This window comes from Oryza sativa, chromosome 7, assembly GCF_034140825.1.
Source record: "Oryza sativa Japonica Group chromosome 7, ASM3414082v1".
Classification (NCBI taxonomy): domain Eukaryota; kingdom Viridiplantae; phylum Streptophyta; class Magnoliopsida; order Poales; family Poaceae; genus Oryza; species Oryza sativa.
The window spans coordinates 12,792,405-12,814,203 of record NC_089041.1 but is presented as its reverse complement, the minus strand read 5'-3'; the positions used below and the strand labels follow the sequence as shown (position 1 = coordinate 12,814,203).

The following is a 21,799-nucleotide window of genomic DNA, read 5'->3' as shown; positions in this document are numbered from 1 at the left end:
TAGGAATTGAATAAGGATATACAAACAAGAACTAATCCTAGCGAAAAAGCAGAAAAAGTTGGGTTGGTAAGTAATACCACCCCTAGACCCCCTAGTAGAAGAACAAATCCCCCAAATAGCACAAGAATTTCATGTATTGGCCCAGGTAAATCCATTATGGATAAGAAGAAATTAATAGTATAAATTTTTTCATGAACTGACTAAAACTAAAAGATTCAAGGAAGAAAAAAGGGATTAGGAAATTTTTTTGTATATTGTATATAAGTTCTTTCTATAGTTAGAAATCACATCACGAAAATCTACTCTGGAACAAATTCTAGGTGAAACATTTTTCGGTGGAACAAAAAATAAAACGATTTCCCTTAATAGGGGTTTCTAAAATATGTGGGTTTTTTTTGTTTGCAATGGAATATTTTAGCTCACTGCAACATTAGATTTATACATAATGAAACATTGTGAGTATACTATATGCAATATTTTTTGTGGAACAAAAAAATAAACCAAATTCTTTTAATATAGGGTTTTCAAAATATATAGTTGATTTGTTGCAGGTAGGGACAGATATTATGGTGGGGCCAACAATATCACTGTGCGCGGGAACGGGGCCACGGGGGGAGCACCCGATTTTTTTTTCTCCCCCGTCGGTCGACCGACGAATAGCATTATCGTAAAGAGTACGGTGTGTTTTGAGGTTAAACTAGGCAATGTGGGGCCCGCACCAATCTTCCCAGAACTTTTCGTTGGCGCGAACGGTATTTCGTTAGCAGCAACGTGGCGCGAACGGGAACGGAAATCACGGTGGGCTACAGTGCTATGTGGGATAGGAACTCGGTAATTCTAACTAAACTAACGGAGCAGTCAATGGTTGGGGCCACATGTCAATCAAATAGCAGAAAATTCTCCATTAAGCCCACCGTTCCTGGGGCAGAATGTTACATAAAAAAAGAAAGAAAAAACAACCAATATAGTCTTATTACCGTTCACACCAAGAGCTAGTTTAATCCAAAGTTCCCCACGTTCATAAAAAAATCAAATTATTCACGGTTGAACAAAATAATCGCCAAGCTTAAATAAAAACAAATATTTTCGTAGCTACCTACTCCCTCCGTCGCAGAATATAGCAACCTAAGACCAGATGTGATGTACCATAGTACTACGAATCTAGACAGGGGGTATGTCCAGATTCGTAGTCCTAGGATACGTCACATCCGATCTTAGTTTTCTATATTCTGAGACGGAGGGAGTACCTATATAAAATCATATCTTATAACATGAAGATATAAATAACAAAAGCACACATTAAAAAAATAGAAACAAGAAAAGAAAGTTATAGCCATAGTTGAGTGATAAATAAGAAAAAAGCATAGTACTGGCAAACAAGGTTTTCCCTAGAACGTATTGCTAGGTGACGATAATGGCAACCGAAAAAGTTTGTGAATATACATTTGTTTTAATAATTTACGTTTATATATATGTAGGGGAAGGATTAGCACACATATATTCGTCCTGCAACGAGGATGTGGGTACGCCACCAGCCGGATCATTCTTGCAGCACGGGTGAGCGGAACCGCCACGTTCCCATAGGTCGGAAGTGCAGCACCACGACGGTCCCGCGCCTCGAAAGCATGTCAATGCAGTGGCCAACTAGAACGCGTGAGACCGATACGGTCCCACAGCTTGGAAACGCGGCACCGCGTTTGTCCCGTAGCTGGGAAACGCGGCACCACGTCGGTCCCACGCCCCAGACGCGCAACATCGCGAACCGGCCAAGCGGTGGCGTGAGCCAGCCACGCGCGACCGACCAACAGTTGTAGCGACGCAAGCACGCCGGTCTTGCATGACCAGCAAGCGGGTCCGCACGATGAGCTTGGCTGGCTAAAGGGACTGACGCGGTGCCGCGCGCCCACGCTGGGGTTGCGTCGCCCGTCGGTCCCATGTTTTTTTGCACCACACCATATACGCGATCCTGCGTTTCTTATAATTTGAATAAAAACGAAACTTGTTGCCTTATACCATGTTTTACAATATTTCTTTCATAATCATGAAAATTTTGTAGGTTCGATGATGTATCGTACTGTAAAGTGAATCTTAATTATTTCAAAACACAACACTATGCTAAACCTGATGCAAAATGAAACATATGCATTTTACCCGATGTAAAGTGTAATTCACTCATAATTTAAATAAACTTATGTTTTTCTTGTTTGCTTGGTCATTCAACCCTGGCTTTTCAACCATTAACAATTTATTTGGCTCTAAAATTAGAGAAGTCTTATACCCGAGTCTTTTCTGATTTTTTTTCTAAGTAAGATATAGATTTTACCTCAGTTTCTATTAGCATATGTTTCAAACTGCTAAACGATGTATTTTATGAAAAAAATTCTCTAAAAATCTTTCTTTAGAATATCAGATAAATCTACTTTTTAAGTTTAAAATAATTAATACTTAATTAATCATGCTTTCTCGCTTTGCTTGACTGTACTTGATGTCATTTGCAGCATGTTCCAACAAGGATGCAGTCTAAACTTACTTTCTAAAAGTATGGAAAGTATATTCTAACATTAACTTTAGAGTGAAATTATTTTTAGAATAAAAATTTTCTTTACTCGAGAAAAGTATAAATATCTTACTCCACAGGTATATTTTGTTGCGTGGTTATCTATCTTTGGCTTACATTCCATTGCTTCAATTATGTAAAAAACCATGTAGAGCAAAATAATGATAAATTGCTTGATGTGCTTGTAAAACGAAAATCCCCCGCCCCAAATTTCTAATTTGCTGTGGCGCGTGCGGGAATACAATTTCCCCTCCTTATCTCTTCCACCCAGCCAGGCCAGGTTCACAGTCCACAGTCAACACTACACTCCACAGCCAGGCAAAGCACCGACGCACGCGCCCCTTCTCTTCCCTCTCCGTGGCGGCATGGCGGCGTGCCCCCTCCTCCCGCTGCTCCAGCTCTAGCCCTCCCTCCACAACATCCTGGACATGGATCCTCTACCTTTGGCTCGCCGGAGCAATGGGGCCACCAGACTGCCAGCGATGAGTCCGGGGGCATCCAGATCCAGCGCCACCTCACCCATGGCAGCTGCTCCGGTGCGACGATGGCCAGGGGCCGCGCTGCCCTCCTCATCCCTCCACTGGTCAATTCCTTCCCACAAGCTCCTTTGTCCCAGATCTATAATATCTGGATTATTCCCCAAGTTATGTGGTTCATTCAAGACTTTTCTAATTGGGGATTTTTTTTTTAGGTTAGTGAAGAAGTTGGGTGAAGAAGGACCCGGGCAAGACTTACATGCTAGCTGCCTCTCCATGGTATGATCTCTCTCTTCCCCACCTCTCTGTCTCTTTCTTCCCTCCTGCACGCATGGAGAAGGGTCCTTGTGGATTTGATTTGTGAAGAGAAGCATTTTACTTTTCACCTGGACAGCCGCAAAGGGCTTTTTGCTGGAATATGATTTTTTTCCCTCTAAATATAGAACTACGGAGCTTTTTTGGTTTCAGGCGGAGAACTTGGAGCTTCTAACTGGTAGCTCGGATTTGATTTCTAGTGTAGCTAGTGACTAAGACATACTCCATCCGTTTCACGATGTAAGTCATTCTAGCATTTTCCACATACATATTGATGTTAATGAATATAGATATATATATATCTATTTAGATTCATTAATATCAATATGAATGTAGTATCAATATGAATGTAGGAAATGCTAGAATGACTTACATTGTGAAACGGAGGAAGTACTTATATTCAACTTGTCATGTACTTTTTGATAGCACCTTTCTTCAGTGTTCATTTGTTTTCAGGGTTTAAACCGATCTCTGACAATGAAACTATTTTTTTCATCCTTCATAATGATAAATTGTAGCTATTTACAAGAGGAATCAGATTATCGAATTCTCCACTTTATTAGAGCCCCTGTTAGTGAGAAGAAACAATTTTGGATGAGATTGTCACTTATGTACTATCCTTGCAGAACCAAGTGGAGATAAAATTCTTGTTTTATCTATATGATGCAATTCCTTTCCTTGAGGATTGCTTCCATGAGCCACCCAGTACAACACAACTAAAATCATATGGAGTATGAACCAACTGTGCATATATCTGTAGTTTGATTTAGAGATGCCTAAAATTTTCTTGTGTGAATTTATTATTCTTTTTTTTTTCAGAAGATTGGAGCCATGTTCCAAGAAGTCATTCCAAAATTGCAATGTCTGTTCCAGTACTGAACCAATCCAGCTCGGCTCCATTTCAAGCCATCATAGGCATCACCTCAAAGACATTCTACTCACTGCAAAGCCAGGGAGCCATTTCTTTCTCTCAAGTTGGCATGCGTTCCTTTTTCTTAGTTAAATCATAAATTAACAGGCCCAACTTAATTATCATGGAATAAGCCACAGCAATTTTACCCACCTAAGGTCACTCTGTGCATTCATTTCAGGACAATGACAAGCATTGGGATAGACAAGGCAGTAGATTCTCAATCAATTGGTGCTGTCTAGTAGGTGAAGAGTGACACCGAAGCAGGTACTACAAGCAAAGTTCCCTTGTCTACTATGATGTCTGAATATTGAATTTACTATTGTATATTCTCTCAATTGATTCTTCTCATACCATTGGATTTCTGATTACATGATTTACAATTTTGGTGCTAGCAAATTGATGAGTATGTTTATACAAATCCCATTAAAATGTTGATAGTAAGATAAAATTTTGATAGATGAGCAAGAATTGTTTGAGTTAGGATCATAATCATTTTTATCCTAAATTACATTATATACCAGGAATCATGAAGTTCTATAAGAGAAGTTTGATTTCAATTTTACATTTTCCCCTATTTTGAACATGTGCAATCATTTATTTGGATTTCAGTGCAATACATGAGCACTTGGCTAGTATAAAAAAAGAACTTAAATGAGCACTTGACCAGTCACTTGGGTGTAGGGATGGATGCCGAGCCAGCTCGGCTCGGCTCGGCTCGACTTGCTCTAGCTCGTTTAGATAACGAGCTGGCTCGGCTCGGCTCATTATCTAAACGAGCAGAAAACGCAGCTCGGCTCGGCTCGGTCAGTAGCTCGAGCTAGCTCGTTTCGGCTCGCGAGCTGGAGAGGGCAAGATATCAGACATCAAGATTAGAAGAGCTAGGACAACGGAACGTGAGCCGACGAGCGGCCTGCAGCGGCGAGGACGAGCACGACGGTCGACGGCAAGGCAGACAGGCAGACCGCAGCGGCGAGTTCGAGTGCGATGACCGACGACACAAAAATCTGCGGTGCCAAGGTGACAGCGCACGCGACGGCCAAGCTGGGGCAACGCCGCGACGACCGACGGTGCTGCAGCCCTCAGCGCAGATTGGCAGATGGTCGCGACAGGGAGGTGGCGATGGCGCAAGCACTAGAGACCGGGAAGGAAGGGGCAGCGCGGCGTGGCTGCGAGGTGCATGCTGGGCGATGAGCGGCAGACTGGCGGCGGATAGGCAGAGTGAAAAGGAGAGATCGAGACTCTCGAGAGGCAGGTAGGGTTTGTGGTATAGTATTAGTACTTTACATGCTCTGATGGGCCTCGTGGTCTTGTGTGGGCTTTGTGGCCTCGTGGCCTTGTGGGCTTGTGGACTGGGATTGCTGTTGCCTGCTGGGTTGTCAAATCTCGTTACGGCTCGCGAGCCAGCTCGAGCTGGCTCGTTATCTCTAACGAGCTAAAAGGCTAGCTCGGCTCGTTAGGAAAATGAAACGAGTCGAGCCGAGCTTGTCGCAAGTCGAGCGAGCTAACGAGCTACGAATTTTCGTCCACCCCTACTTGGGTGCATAGCGCTTCTTGGCATGTGCCATCAATAAATGTTTCCAATATTAATTACTGTTGTTATACCTGAATTTTGTAACAAACCTAGACAATTCTTGAAGAAAGCATGAATAAGTTCAGGTAGTTTTTTTTTCTTATTGGCATAGATCATTTAAATAAACTTGTTGCTAATGCTATTTCATATAAATGTGCTATCACTGTTTTAGATACATGTACATAAAATGTTGTTTTGAAATAAAGCTCGCCTACGTAATTAATCTTACCTCTTTTGTGCAATCTCAGGATTTGCAAGTCAACTGGCTCATCTTCATATTATTTGAGGTGTTGTCGGACTGCCTGCAATGCCATTCGTCAACTCTTTTCTCGTTTCCCTACCTCCTTGGTTATCTAACCTTAAGAAGTAATATTCAAATTTCATCTCAGTTGTAGATGTCTATGAGATTGGCATTGCTATTGTAATTCACATTAGATTGTTGTCAAATCGATTAATTGAACGTGGATGTCAATGCATTGGAATCCATTCTTCCATTGTATGTGTGATCGCCTATGATGTGTTATTAAGCTCCTACTATTCTGGTGTAAGCAAATAATATAAATGTATCAGCAAACCCATTTTAGTTTTGCCCTCAAGTAGAGTTCCTGTGTGTCAACTTACAGTGTCCTAAACTGAACACACGTTAACAACGGCACTGTTGCTGTGTGTTTCTTGGAAAGTTAACGTGTGTCATGCTATGTCGACACCCGGGAACAAGAGAAGGTTTACCGTGTGTGTCCGATTGAAAAACACACTGTAACTTTCTCTGCACTACGCAACTGTGCCGTCACCGTTGCCTATGGAATTCTGTTGGACAGTGGAGTGAAAATGTTACCGAGTGCCTAGAGCACCCGGAAATTCTCACTCTGTTACGGAGTGTATGTACCTAGGACACACGCCAACTATGCACGGGAAGGAGAAATCACTCCTGGGCGAAGATTACTGAGTGTGGGACTAGGTAACTCTGTTACGGAGTGTTTTTCATGCATTGGCAAGTGTTTTTGACACTCGGGAGTCTCCCCGTCTCCAGTATATAACTCCTATGTATTGAATAGTATAGGGAGAAAGGATATTGTTTTTATTGGACACGTTGAGCTTCAGGGGGGCGGTATATATTGGAGTACATGGCGAGGAGATAAGAAAGGATTACAGAAATGGAAGGAGTCCATACAAATAAATTCTATCCTAATATGACTCTAACTGCCATATACTCTAACATACCCTCGCCGTCCAAGCGTGAGCAATGCAAACACTTTGACTGGAGAAGAAACCGACAAGAGTGCTTAATACGGATGATAGCTCGTTGTGCCATAGTCGATGTAGATGAAGCGAAGGGTGCGAGGGATCCATGGTCAATGAAGCCATGCATAGAGTAGTCATGGTCAATGTAGCCAAAGTCGGGGAGCCAATGATGTCGAGGTTGCCTAGCCGCAGGGCGCGCATGGGGCGCCGTAGAGTATGTGGTCATGGGCGAGAAGCCTAGAACGCAGTACTGAAGATGATGACGGTGATGCGTTCGTGGAAGTCATTGAGGAAGATGACGCCGAAGAGTTGATGTTGTCGAACCGTATAGGACGAGACGTCATGCCGGGTTTGCTAGACCCGGGGACAACTCGGGACGAATGCACGCTACGATGTTGCCAATACCACGCGGGCGAGATAGGAGACTACCATGAATCATACACCAATGTCGGAGGAGACTAGTAGAGAAGACCTCCATGACGGTTGCGGCGCGAGAACGACGTGGAGGGGGGGATTGTCAGAGCAACACACGATTGCCAGAGAAGAGCGAAGTGTAGTCGAGAAAGATACGGTGACATTGGCAATGAGGCAAGTTGGACAAAGACAAAGGCGAAGTAGTGGGACCAACGACTTGAAACGGTGATGTCGGTAGCCATGAAGACGTAGCTAGACCACTGGCCTAGAGCGGTGACGGTGGCAACTTAAAAATGCAGCGATGATGCTCGAAGCAGTCGAAGAAGATCCCGATGGCTGAAGATGACCAGTGCGGACGATGAGGGTGTCGATACACGGGCGGTGAGGAAGACGACGAAAGCAGCAAGGCTGTGGTCCGAAGGGACGACACAGATGAGCTTCATGTCAATGCAGCGGTGTAAACTCCACCAGCGGTGAGGCCGCGCTGAGGAAGGCGTCTCTCAGCGTTCCAACAACCAGTGGAGGTGGACCACGGGTGTAGGATCAAGGAGGCCGACTAGAGGGGGGTGAATAGGCGGTTTTAAAACTTTTTGCTAAAACCGAGTTTTGTATGCGGAAGCGTAAATCAGAACGGTTTTGCACAATTCAAAACCTAAATCAACTAGTCTCAAGTAAGTGCACAAAGAAACTAGCATATGTTAAGGTTTGCAAGCCTAGGGTGATAATAGCACAAATAAGCTCTAGTATGTAAACTTGCTCAAATGTAAATGCAACAAATAAATGAGACAAGAGACAAGGGATTTTTCACCGAGGTTCGGAAACTCGCCGGTTTCCTAATCCCCGTTGACGCGAGCCCAACTCCACTGCTCAACCACGAAGCCACCGCACGCCCCCTTCGTCAAGGGGTGGGCACGCCGGCCCACGGAGAGGACTACTCAAGCCTCGATTACTAGGGTAGTTCTTCCTTCACTCCGAAGGTGGTGAACTCCAAACCACTTACAACCGGCGCCGGGCCTCCTCCACAATCTCCTCGGAGAGGTCACCGGGCAACACCTCCGCAAGCCGTCTAGGAGGTGGCAACCTCCAAGAGTAACAAGTCTAGGATGCTTGCCGAGGATGATCAAGTGCCACAGTAGCTCTAACAATGAAGCAATGCACTTGGATTGGCTTAACTCACTCTCCAACACCTCACTAGATAAACTAAGTGCACAAGGGTGTGAGAGCTCTTGGGTTCAAGATAATGCAATGGAGTGCCAAAAACCTACCCTTGCTGCTGGGGAATGGGTATATATATACCCCCAACCACCAAAACTAGCCGTTGGAGTCGAAATCCCCAACTCTGTGCTCTGCCGGTCAGACCGCCATAGAGTGGCCGGTCAGACCAGACTACTTTGTAACGGCTAGAAAACTAGCCGTTACAGGGCAATCATTGAGCCCACTCAACCTGGCTGGTCTGACCGTAGTGTAGTGGCCGGTCAGACCGTCCATGGCTCGGTCAGACCGCCGTCGGCTCGGTCTGACCGGTTGCGGCTCTGGTGGTTCTGTATAGCCACTAAAAACCAGACCAGTGCAACAGACCAGTGGGGACGGTCAGACCGGCCTTACCACGCCGGTCAGACCGGCTAACATCCTTGGTCAGACCGTCCTATGGCCCACGGTCAGACCGTAGGTCACTTTTCAGCACAACCAACAGTTAGTAAAACGGCGATATCTCTTGACTCGGATCTCAGAATTTGACGTTCTTGGACTCTATGTAAAGCTTATTCAAATAGCCATCCAACCCATGAAAAATTCATCCAAGAAACACAACTTTTATCAGGGAGAAAGGGCTCACACTCCAAAGAATACTCCACCCGACATAACCACATGAGGCTACCCAAACCTATAGGATTTGCCCACTTCTCTCTTTGTTTAGGACTTGAGAAAACTCACCACACTTGGCTAGACAAGCCCACCAAATACACCTACATGCATATGAACTAATATGGCGCAAGATCATCCATATGCTCGCTTCATAGACCCCTCTTGATAGTACGGCGTCTATCTAGCAAATCCGGTCTACACCAAACACCAAGACCGGGAAAAGACTAAGAAAAGATTCTTAGCTCCATTATACCTTTGCCTTGCGCCATCCAACTTGGGGTCAATGCTTGAGCCAAGATCAACACTTGTGACCATCCGGTTGAACCATGTTTATGCCGAGGTCTTTACCATTCTTTGTCAAGACTTTATTCTCATCACAAGCTTGACTTCATTCTTGCCAATATGACGATGTCCTTGGCTTGGTGACCATTAACCCATGGTGTCATTCATTAGCCGCATCGTAGTGGGACCTATTCCTTTTCACATCTCAAAGTTGAACATTAGTCTCAACAAATCGGTTGTCATCCTTCACTTGATGACCAACTGGTTGCATATGAAAGATATGGATATGTTTGTTGAGTATTCATTAACATCACAAGTGTCATATACTCGTATGCAAGCTCAAGTGCAAAGATCCGATATAAATAATAGGTGAATGTTGGTATTTAATACGGTCACAGAGAAAATCCGCAAGCGCACGGATATACCGATATGGCACTTCCCCTACGGAGTATTCCAAGGGTATCGAATCCAAGGGAACGTGTGTGGTCAAATCTTTCTCCGGTTCATCCAAGGACACCAAGCAAAGGATAGGACAGGATAGAGAGGATTCACTAGTGAGAAACAGTGTCTAAGGAAAGCTTAACTTCAATCCCAACGCAATACTTCAGGCACTGGCAACCCGCTGTTCCCAGATGTCGCTCTACTATGTACCCGGACAGGGAGGACTTAAGTGATCTCGAGGGCTGTCACCACCTCTACACCCACCTCAAACGTACTGTGGGATACGCAACAATTATTGGATAACAATTACCTAAACACCACGTCTAAGCAATTAATATCTACTTTAGTGTTTATAACTCACCAAAGCAATCACTATGTTTTAGTTAATTATAGTGAACAATAATCCCGTATGCTATTTAGGAACTAACCATGAGATAATTCTCACAAGATAAATCTAAATTACTCAAGAAGAATATTATATTGAATTCAGAGTAATAAACAGAATAAAAGAAATAGGAGAAGATTACCGACAACTCCAGAATTCTTCCGACTTCTTCCACTCTACTCTCTTTCTATTCTAGTATACAATATAGTACAATAGAGCCTCTTATAATTCAGCTCAAGCTTGGAAATGTGTGTGTGAAGTGAGGGAGTGATGTCTTTATATAGAGGTAGGTATGACGGTTGGCGAAGGGAAAATGTCCGAAATGCCCCACAACCGCCATTAGGGAGTGATCTGGAGCGTCCACGCCAAACCCCAGCCTGGATGGCTGAGATTGTGGTTCGGCCGAACCTGGGCTAGGCCCATCTGGCCTGGCTCTTGGCCCATCTTCTCCCCTGGACCTCCTCTATCCATTTCTCGGAGTTTTGGGTTGATTTACTGGTGTTTGGATGAAGTTCACAACCCTTCCTTATATGGATACGTGAATCTCCTCACTGTAGTCTGATTTTCCTCCCAACATCGGGGTTTGTCGTCTGCATACAAATATATACCAACACTTATGGAATATGTGAGATTAAGCACCTATCACTATGTTGGATGTTTTATTATCCGAACTTTATGCAGATGTTGGCGGTATAGAATCGGCATTTAACAGCCGCCAACAAAACCCCCCACACTTAGCCCTTGGCTCGTCCCTGAGTAAAGGTTAGTGTAGAATGAATTTCTTTAAGATATGAATCAAGCATATAAATCATTCACAACCATACCTGTACCTGTGAACTTTATAAGTGGCTATCTTACCATCTTGAGTAATTGATAAATGGAATGATCTTGATTCCAGTCCTTCTTGCTTCTCTGCCAGACTCATGGGATTTTTATGACTTTCTCTCTTGTCTCTCAAAGATGTATATTTTCTTTGGATCCTCACCAAGGCAAAATGTGCCAGAACTTATCCCTATTCTAAGGCTAATATGTGGAGCTTGGTAGGGATAAATTGTGACGTACCTGCATCATATATATTGCAAATCCAAAAAGATAGACTCAAGAAGATAATCAATCATATTCCTAGATCAAGGGTCTTTATTTATGGTGGAAAATGAAAAAGTAAAATATTTTTGTGGAATGATGGAGTAAAGAAAATGATTCTCCCTTTTTCCTATACTTTCTCTCCAATTGGTTCTCTTGGCATGGTTATGGAAGGGGCTTGGCTATATTTTCTTTGCTCAATGTTTTGAGAGCAAACTTTATTTCCTTCTCTCTTTTTTTCACAGCCATGCCTTTCCCTCCTTTTCTCATTTTCTTTTTGCCGAGAACTTTTCTAGGAGAAGAAAGCATAGTTCAATGTAGGAGTTTATTTGAATGGATATTTTTTTTTGTGGAAAGCCAACTTCCAGTGTAGAAGCTTAGCTTAATTTTATATGTGGACATGAAGGTGGAATTGACCCCTTGATCATGAGAGTATGAAAGATATCTAACACAAGTCACACAAATTTGACAAAGCTCAATATAATGTCAAGCAGTCATATGCATACTAAGGTTTATCAATGATATACCTGCATATGGCCTTGGTATGTATAAGGTAAAATCAATTGGAGGATTGAGCCTTTAAAAACAATTTTATTTTTGAAAACAAATCCCCAAGAGTCATAACAAAGTTGCAAGGATTCCTTTCATCTTAATCATCTCACATAAAGCAATCACTTAGATGTATAAGGTTCCCTAATCATGGATGGTTGTTCACAAGCACAAGTTCAGCTGAGAATAATGAATATACACGATCAATCATATGAAGAATTTCATTAGTTGGAAATTTTATCTTTCACTTATGCTTCAACCAGTTGTTTTCTGAATTTTCAGCTCTAGTACTATACCATGGTGGAGATATACAGATAAAAGACGTGCTCACCTGTTTACCATTGAAAGTTGAGAGGGTTTGGGGCCAGACTTGGTTCGGCCGAACCACTCTGGTGCCCAATCCTTCTGCAAATTGCTGCAGAGTTTGGTGCCTTCTAGGTGTTCAAATATTCAGCAATTTTCAGATTATGTGCACGTCAGAAGCTGGGATATCTCCCCCACACTTATTCAAAATCTGAACTTTATTAAGCATGAAACAAAACAAACTTTGGCAAACATTGGGGTTAACACCATTGTGCCACATTATTCATAGCAAGTGCTTACATGATTGGAAAAATAAAACCAAGCACCTACTACTATTTTATTCATGGGAAAGGAAACATCTAATTAGCATAATATATATTTTTCTTCCCCATATCTATGAATGCACGCTTGATTTTAGCGCACAAACCATGACTAAGGGTATCGAAATTATTCCTAATTTCAGCAAGCTCTACCCCTAGCTCCGCGTTGCGATCCCTAAGCTCTATGTTCTCCTTGCGGAGTTTCTTCACTTGCGCAGCGAGCTTATGGATCGAGGGCTCCGGTGATTTCACCTCATTTTCTTGGAATTGGCCGGGAGCCCTCACAATTGGAGGGGGCGTCAAGTGACGCTTCACCTTCATAGGTGGATGGCTACGGGATTCCGCTGCCCCCTCCTTCTCTGATGCCATCAAAGGCCGGAGTAAACCCTTACCATACCTACCGCGGGAGTTCGCACTCCCTGAATGCGGAATCGCTCCTCCTTCGGAGTGGATGGAGTAGCGGTGGGTGTGGTGTACTTGTGAGCACCTCATCCACTGCCTTGGTGAACAGGGTGCCCACATAACACTCGGTGGGAGGCGGCGCGGCCTTCCCGTCATCTTGAAAAAGGCGACATGCCTTTAAGAGACCGAGCTCTCCCATCGTCAGCCGTTGAGCAGGCGAATCCCCCCGAATTTTTGTCCTTGTGACATGGCGAGGGGAGAGGGATCGCGCTGCCGAACAGGGGGCCGAACGGGGCCGAGAAGGGTTTGGCCGAACCCCTGGTTTGGTCGAACCAGGGAGCTCGTCGACGGGCTCCAGATTTTCAGGGGAGCCCGGCACTGCTGCGAGGGGCTGCACCCACAGTGCATTCACCCCTTCCACTGTGTAATTTTCCACCGGGATGAGTTGATTCGCCGGTGTTGGCTCTCCGGTGAGGTTGTCCGGTTACGGTTCGTTGCGGAATTAGTTCATTTTGAGCATTTGCAACGACCGTCATTTCTCCTTTTTCGGCACAACCTGGACTGGGCTAACCCACTCACTGTATGGTACGGGATAAATAATCCCGGCATGCAGGAGTTTCAAGACCTCTTTCTTTACAACCTCTCGCATTGCATTATTGAGCCATCGTTGAGGTTCCCTGGAGGGAGTACTCTCGGGGTCAATAGGAATACGATGGGTGCAAAGCGCGGGATTAATCCCCCTAAGGTCCTGAAGCGAGTAGCCAAGAACAGAACGATGCTTTTCTAACACGGTGAGAAGACGTTGAGTCTCGTCTTCAGAGAGCTTGTCACTGATTATGAGACAGGGGCCTGTCACGCCCAGAAATTCCCGAATAGAATTTCAAGCAGAATGTGCATTAAATTCCCCGTCCAGGACCGGCCGGGGTACACAAACGACAATGTTGACATTCAGATCCACGTCTTACAAACATCATAAAAGTCTTACAAAAAATGCAGCGGAAAGAAAGAAAGACAACAGGAGCTAAGCCTTGACTTGAACTGCAGCGGGAACACCACTCCACAGGCATCCTCGACGGCACGGACAAAGCCTACTCCTCGGAGAAACCTTCATCTGACCCGAACTCGAACTCTGGGGTTGGGAAAAGTAGAGCAAGACTGAGTACTACCCACTGTACTCAGCAAGTCATACCGGAATAGGGGTATGATGCAGGGAATCATCAAAGGAGAGCTGAAGTGGTTCATTTGCATAAAGCGAGCATTTATAAGCAGAAATTGAAAGATTTAAACGGTTGTAATAATTAATTAATATTAATCATCCGCTGTCCAACGCTAACCCACGTTGCGACAGGCCCAACCATCCACCTAAACTATCCAAATTCAAAAGATTACACTAGGGTGAGACTAATCACGGTGAATCTGGTTGACCGCCCATAACCGCGGGCACGGCTATTCGAATAGTTTTACTCTGATCAGAGGTGTACATCTGTACCCACAAGACACAGCCCCACGACACGTTTCCGTGCGCCGACATGCCACCACGACATACCGGAAAGAGGCCGTGACAGGACCCTTCGCATAACCCCCTCTAGCCAAGCACACCACACCTCAGGTTTCACCCCCGTCCCCAGCGGGCAACGGGCAGTCCCCTCTCGTGCCTAGGTGAATCCGGAAGCGACAGAGGCCGTCGCAGGGCCCGCCCCGCTCCATCACGCCCACCCTTGCCTGGATGCGTCGACTAGAGGAGAGCTACACTACAAGCCCAGCCGTTGCCCACGCTGGCTTGTGGTAAGTACGATAAGTTCTTCCAGGGCATCCCGCGAACCGGTCCTTAACTGCCATGGGTGCGACCAGCAAAACCATGCACCCACAGCCCACCATGTGGTTTATTTTAATTAACCAACACCAAAACGGTGTCACTAATCCAACAACACCATTGGAACCAACAGTCTAAACATTAATAGGATTTTCCCCAATGTGAACTAGCTGAACTAAGCATGGCTAAGCAATCCCCAGTCCTAACTCTAATCATGTTAGAACCCCAAGTTGACAAAGAAACAAGGTACAACAATCGCATGGCTATGACAATAGGTAAACAACCCATAGTAACATTATAAAACAATGCAATATTTGAAAGAAAACAATAGAGCATTTGCAATATAGGATCAACATGTTCAAGTGACAAGCATGACTTGCCTTGCTCTGCTGCTGGAGGAACCTCGGCGACTATTTCGAAGTACACCGGAGCGTCGGAGGAATCGGAATCTAGCGACATACAAAGCAAACATTGCAAACAGGCTATAAGACTACTGAAACAGGGAACAAAACCATTTTTAATGGATTCTACACATTTTTCTTGATTTACTGAGACTTGAATGGGCTTAAACGGAGCTCGGATGAATTAGTTATGAATTTTAGAAGATTCACTGTGTTTATTACTATAACAGAAATCCTTAAATAATTTATTGCGCAATATTTTCCAGGGCTGACGTCAGCACAGGGGAAGCGGCGCCGACATGCGGGCCCCACCGGTCAGCGGCTCAGGGGGGGAAAGAAAGGGCGGCGGCACGCGGCTCGGCTTGGCTCAAGGCCGGCCGACCGACCGCGGCGACGGCGATGGCGCGCGCGCGAACGCGTTGCCGGCGACGGCAACCGGCGGCGAAAGCGACGGCGCAAAAGGCGACGCGAAGGCGGCTGCGCTAAGCGGCGGCTAGGAAGGGGAGGGAATGGGCGGCGATAAAGGCGGCCGCCGACTCGGCTCGGCATCAAAGCCGACCGGCCGGCCAGGTCTAGCGGCGACGGCATGCGGCCGACGACGGCGGCGACCGGCGGCACGGGAGGCGGCGGCGGTGGTCGAAGGCGATGGCGCGCGACTTGAAGCGGCGGCGCGGCACTAGGAGGAGAGGAAGGGGAAAAGAGGGGAGGGATGCCTCACCGAGGGTGGCCGGCGCGGAGGAAGACGATGGCGAACGGCGACGGCGAGCCACGGGAGGATGACGGCAACCGGCGGACGAGCTTCGGGGTGCCCTAAGGAAGGAGAAGAGAGGGATTAGAGAGAGGGAGATGAACCACGGCGACCGGTATTCACGGCCGAAAGCGGCGGTAGCGGTTGAACTCACCGGAGCGCGAGGGGATGCGAATTTCGGCGACGAAACTCGACGGGGAAGGGGCGGTCGGGGTGGGGCTTAGCCTTGCGAACCCGACGGCGAAGACGGCGTGGTGCGGCGGCGACCCTAGCGGCGGCTAACGGCGGCCGGAGTAGCGGAAACGGCGGCGGCAAGAGGTTGCACGGCGCGGGAGCGATGGGAGGCACAGGAGAGTTCGGCGAAATGGGGAAAAAGCGAGAGGGGGTGACGGAGAAGATTAAATAGGGAGAGAGAGAACCGGACGTGGCCGGGAGAGGCGGGAATCGCCGGCCGACGTGGGGGAGTGGGGGAGGAGAGAGAGGCGGGATTCGAAAATCGAATCCCGGCCATCTCGGGCGCGGGCGCGAGCGGGAGAGAGAGGGGAGTGGGCGCGGGAGACGCGCACGCGCGGACGTGGTCGACGAGGCCCGAAGGAGGCGGAGACGTGGGCGCGGCGGCGGTTGCGGGCGCGGCGGCGCGCCGGGAGCGGCGGGAGGTGGGGGAAGGACCCGACAGGTGGGTCCCACCTGTCGGCGACCCCGGGAGAGGAGGGCGGCGGGGCGGCCTAGCTGGGCCTCGGCCTGCGGCCGGCCCAGCAGGGAGGAGGGGGAGGAAGGAAAGAATGGGCCGGCGGCCCATTCGAAAAAAAAAGGAAAAAGAGAGGAAAAAGAAAAAGAAAAAGGAAAAAGGATTTTCCCTGGAATTAAAATATTGCTTGCTCAATTTTAATTGGTTAAAATTATTTCTAGAGCTCTGAAAATTCCACTAAAAATCCTGTTAATGAATTTCGACATGTAGAACTCAAGAAAAATTCCACATGTCAAATCCGATTATTATTTGCATTACTTTCTTAGGGTTTTCTCTTGATTTGCACCGGTATTTTCTTAGGGTCATTTATAAATTAAATTTAGGCTTGGGAGGAGAACTTCGGGGTGTGACAGGGCCTCTCTATCATTATGTAGGAAGGCATATCATAGGCTTGGAGGTAGAGGTTTAAGCTCAAGCGGAGGTCGAGGTGGCGGTTCCATGATTGGCAGGTCGAGAGTCTCACCGGGATCTGCTTCTTCCTTGATGAAGTCTGGGACCTCATCTTCCAGAAGGGCTTCAGGAGACTCATGAGGAGGGACTGCGGTAACCTCTTCCGCTGACTCAATTTCTGGGAGAGAATCGGTCAAGGTGATCCTTGCCCGCGAGAATGGAATTGAAAATTCATTCTCTCCCAGTGTTATTTTGAGGCTACCTAATCGGGGTGTGTTAATAAGAAGTTGCTCAATGGGAAGCCCGATTAGAATGTCGAAATCTTGAATTTCAAAGACGTGGAAATCCAAGATCGCCTCCATGTCTTCAAAGCAGACAGGCACATCTTGCACAATCCCAAACCCTTCGATGATATTTCCGTTCGGATGCTTGAAGAATTTGTTTGTCGGGGACACTGCCTTATCGCTTAAATAAGCGAGTGCAAAAGACTCAGAGACGAGGTTGGCCCCGACAGATGGACTGTAGAGAATACCGACATCGTTCCCTTCTAGATGGCATGGAATGATTCGGGGAGCCGTATTTATCTGAATTACTTCGGATGAAAGCTCTACCTCCCTTAGCCATTCATTGCTCATTATGGATGTCAACTCGGACAGTTTCTCACAGGAACCCGAGTTCCATAGGATCGGGAGGTGACAAAGGAACGGGTGGTTTCCTCTTGCTAAAATAGTTCAGGGTATTGCCGTAGTCTTCGTCAAAACTGTCCCTGAACATAATTACGGTACAATCCGGAGTCTGAATTTCTTCATTCCCGACGGACGGCTACACAGGAACCTTCTCATCAATCGAGCTAGCAGAAGTGGATGGTTCAGCAAGTGGCTCGATTGTTAGAAGTTCCTCTATCTTGGACACGGATGCCTCCAGCTGGGGTTCATTGGACTGCATCATGAAGGAAGTATTTTCTAGAATGCGATCCAAAATCGTTTTTCCTTCTGACGGCGTTTTGTGCATGAATGATCCTCCAGCAGTTATGTCCAGATAGAATGCAGACTCCTTATCCAAACCCGTATGGAAATGTTGGAGAAGCACATACTCGGGTAAGGACAGGGTTGGTCCGGACTGCACTAAATTAGTGAATCTGGACCAAGCTGCACCGATTGATTCATTTTCGATTTGCTTAAAACTGAGAATTTCTACTCGAAGGGCAGTGATACAAGTAACTGGGAAGAAGGCAAGACAGAATCTGTCTTGCAGCTTTTCCTAGCTACCGTTTACACATCCAACGGTAGAGGTATACCATTGCTTTGCTCTCTCTTGAAGAGAGAACGAGAACAATTTCCACCGCACAGTTTCTTGTCTCATGCCACGAATCTTAAGGCACGAGCAGACTTGTTCAAAGTCTCGCAGATGATGGTAGGGATTTTCTAGATCAAAGCCAGAAAAAGGATTTTCCCTAACCATACTAATTAGTTCGGGACGAATTTCATAGCCAGTTGTATAAATGGGCTCCGATGAAGGAGGTGGCTCGTAGAATTCGCCCCGAGGAGCAGATAGCTCAAAAAGAGGTTGCTCCAAGGTCGAGAAGAGTTTGACAGGAATACTTCTCTAGGATAGCAGGGGTGAAGGTAGAATAAAAAATGAAAAAGGATAAAGGATGAACTGGGTTCGAAAATGATCAGCAACCGTTCCCCGGCAACGGCGCCAGAAATGCTTGTTGGTATTTAATACGGTCACAAATAAAATCCGCAAGCGCACGGATATACCGATGTAGCACTTCCCCTACGGAGTATTCCAAGGGTATCGAATCCAAGGGAACGTGTGTGGTCAGATCTTCCTCTGGTTCATCCAAGGACACCAAGCAAAGGATAGGCCAGGATAGAGAGGATTCACTAGTGAGAAACAGTGTCTAGGGAAAGCTTAACTTCAATTCCAACGCAATACTTCAGGCACTGGCAACCCACTGTTTCCAGATGTCGCTCTACTACGTACTCGAACAGGGAGGACTTAAGTGATCTCGAGGGCTGTCACCACCTCTACACCCACCTCAAACGTACTGTGGGATACGCAGCAATTACTGGATAACAATTACCTAAACACCACGTCTAAGCAATTAATATCTACTTTAGTGTTTATAACTCATCAAAGCAATCACTATATTTTAGTTAATTATAGTGAACAATAATCCTATATGCTATTTAGGAACTAACCAAGAGATAATTCTCACAAGATAAATCTAAATTACTCAAGAAGAATATTATATTGAATTCAGAGTAATAAACAGAATAAAAGAAATAGGAGAAGATTAGCGACAACTCCGGAATTCTTCCAACTCCTACTCTACTCTCTTCCTATTCTAGTATACAATATAGTACAATAGAGCCTCTTATAATTCAGCTCAAGCTTGGAAGTGTGTGTGTGAAGTGAGGGACTGATGTCTTTATATAGGGGTAGATATGACGGTTGGCGAAGGGGAAATGTCCGAAATGCCCCGTAACCGCCATTAGGGAATGATCTGGAGCGTCCACGCCAAACCTGATGAGGACATAACTTGCTCAGATATAACCATGAGTACCTTATGTATTAATAAAATAAAGGTGCATATGTTCTACATTAGATTTACTTGTTATATAGTTGAACAAACGTTGCTGCACAATGAGTTTCGTGTGTTTTTGTTTGCAGAGGTACTTGCTTGGGTGAAAGAAAAGAGACCGAGCGTAAGGAATGCATGGATGATTGAAGAAGTTGATTGGGGACCAAACCAAGACCTTGTCCAAGTCTTCTTTTATCTCACCACGTCACTTTTGGTTCATAGAAAACAAGAGATAAAGTTTTACACGTTTTGGATTCGGATTCGGGCCTCCTGACAGCATCAACTTCAAATGAACCTAGCCGCTGATCTAGAAGGAATTTCACGGCCCATGAGTACTTGTTGGAAAGCTTATGGAGTCTACTTTCAGATGGTTTTGGTCCCACGTCAAAATTCCTACCGAGCTGCCGGGAAACTGCAAAACAAACCACGTATCTCATCCAGTCCGAATCTGATTTGAGTTTTGGGCCTTGTAATTATGTCGTGGGCTTAGGCCAAGGGGGTGTGCGCCCTAGGACAACCCTAGGACGTCCCTAATCATATTAATTCAGTAGCCGTCATCGTTTAGAGTTGGGTTTTGCTTAGATTATTCTATCAAGAACTGTTTTGCCGCTAGATTGGTTTGTGAAACCCCAAATTCGAGTGCTTAATCATTCATATGCAATTTGGTTGCAATCTATCTTGTTCTTGCTTGTGTTCTTCGATTCGCATGCAGGGATTAGCCCTCTCGGCGAGGTCAACCGGATTTCGGCACGGTTGATAACCAGAGGAGACGTGGTGCTGCGATTGCGGGGCTCAGTAGTGTATTCATTCAGAAGCCGGATCGAGTTGTGTCGCGACTCCGCCCAAATTGACTGTTTATCAATACCTATCGGAAGATCAGGACCTAACATCCCTCATCGTCTTCTTTCATCCATGCATTCCTTACGCTCGGTCTCTTTTCTTTCGCCCAAGTAAGTACCTTTGCAAACAAAAACACACGAAACTTATTGTGTAGCAACGTTTGTTCAAATATATAACAAGTAAATCTAATGTAGAACATATGCACCTTTATTTGATTAATACATAAGGTAGTCATGGTTATATCCGAGCTAGTTATGTCCTCATCAAAACCCCAGCCTGGATGGCTCTGGTTCGGCCGAACCTGGGCTGGGCCCATCTGGCCTGGCTCTTGGCCCATCTTCTCCCCTGGACCTCCTCTATCCATTTCTCGGAGTTTTGGGTTGAATTATTGGTGTTTGGATGAAGTTTACAACCCCTCCTTATATGGATACGTGAATCTCCTCACTGTAGTCTGATTTTCCTCCCAACATCGGGGTTTGTCGTCTGCATACAAATATATTCCAACACTTGTGGAATATGTGAGATTAAGCACCTATCACTATGTTGGATGTTTTATTATCCGAACTTTATGCAGATGTTGGCGGTATAGAATCGGCATTTAACAACCGCCAACAGTGAACAACATAGATCTAGAACATGCACAATAAATATATAGGATTTGCTCCCCCTAAATATATGCATACAAATAAATATACAAGAGATGCAAGTGTATGCATAATTAGAGAATGATCAATGGGGGTTTATCCTATACACATAGAGAAGGCATATGTAGTAATGATGTAGACCAACATAAAACATATACCTTCATGATCTCCATGTTCTCAATGTAAATGAGACTAAATAAGATAAGACTCGAGTAAACATTAGTTTCACACTTATATATCAATAACATGGAAATCATATATATGAACCTATCAAAAAGTAGGAGATAAGAAGTGGTACATATCGTTTTATCTCCATGCATTTCATCCTTGTCATGATTAAGGTCCATCAAAAAATAATGCATGTCTTCCACACCTCATTATCGGGAAATAACCTAGTAGACAACTTATGCAAAAGAGAGGTTAATCCCATAAACATCGGTTTATCATCTATCACCAAAGTAACAATTACACAAATTGTTTAATCCAAGATCTTTCAATCTTCTCTCTTTG

The 21,799-nt window shown here is 45.4% G+C and overlaps 1 long non-coding RNA gene across 2 annotated transcripts; it reads left to right on the top strand.

Moving 5' to 3' along the window:
• The first annotated feature begins 3,055 nt into the window (after positions 1 to 3,055).
• Positions 3,056 to 6,427, top strand: LOC4342991 (uncharacterized). Of its 2 annotated transcripts, XR_010742543.1 has the most exons (7): positions 3,126 to 3,140; positions 3,249 to 3,312; positions 3,502 to 3,526; positions 3,975 to 4,079; positions 4,168 to 4,322; positions 4,440 to 4,525; positions 6,080 to 6,427. It is a non-coding gene; the product is annotated as an uncharacterized lncRNA (long non-coding RNA). The 2 variants fall into 2 exon arrangements; XR_010742542.1 differs by lacking the exon at positions 3,502 to 3,526 and having other exon boundaries at positions 3,056 to 3,140.
• Positions 6,428 to 21,799: the final 15,372 nt, after the last annotated feature.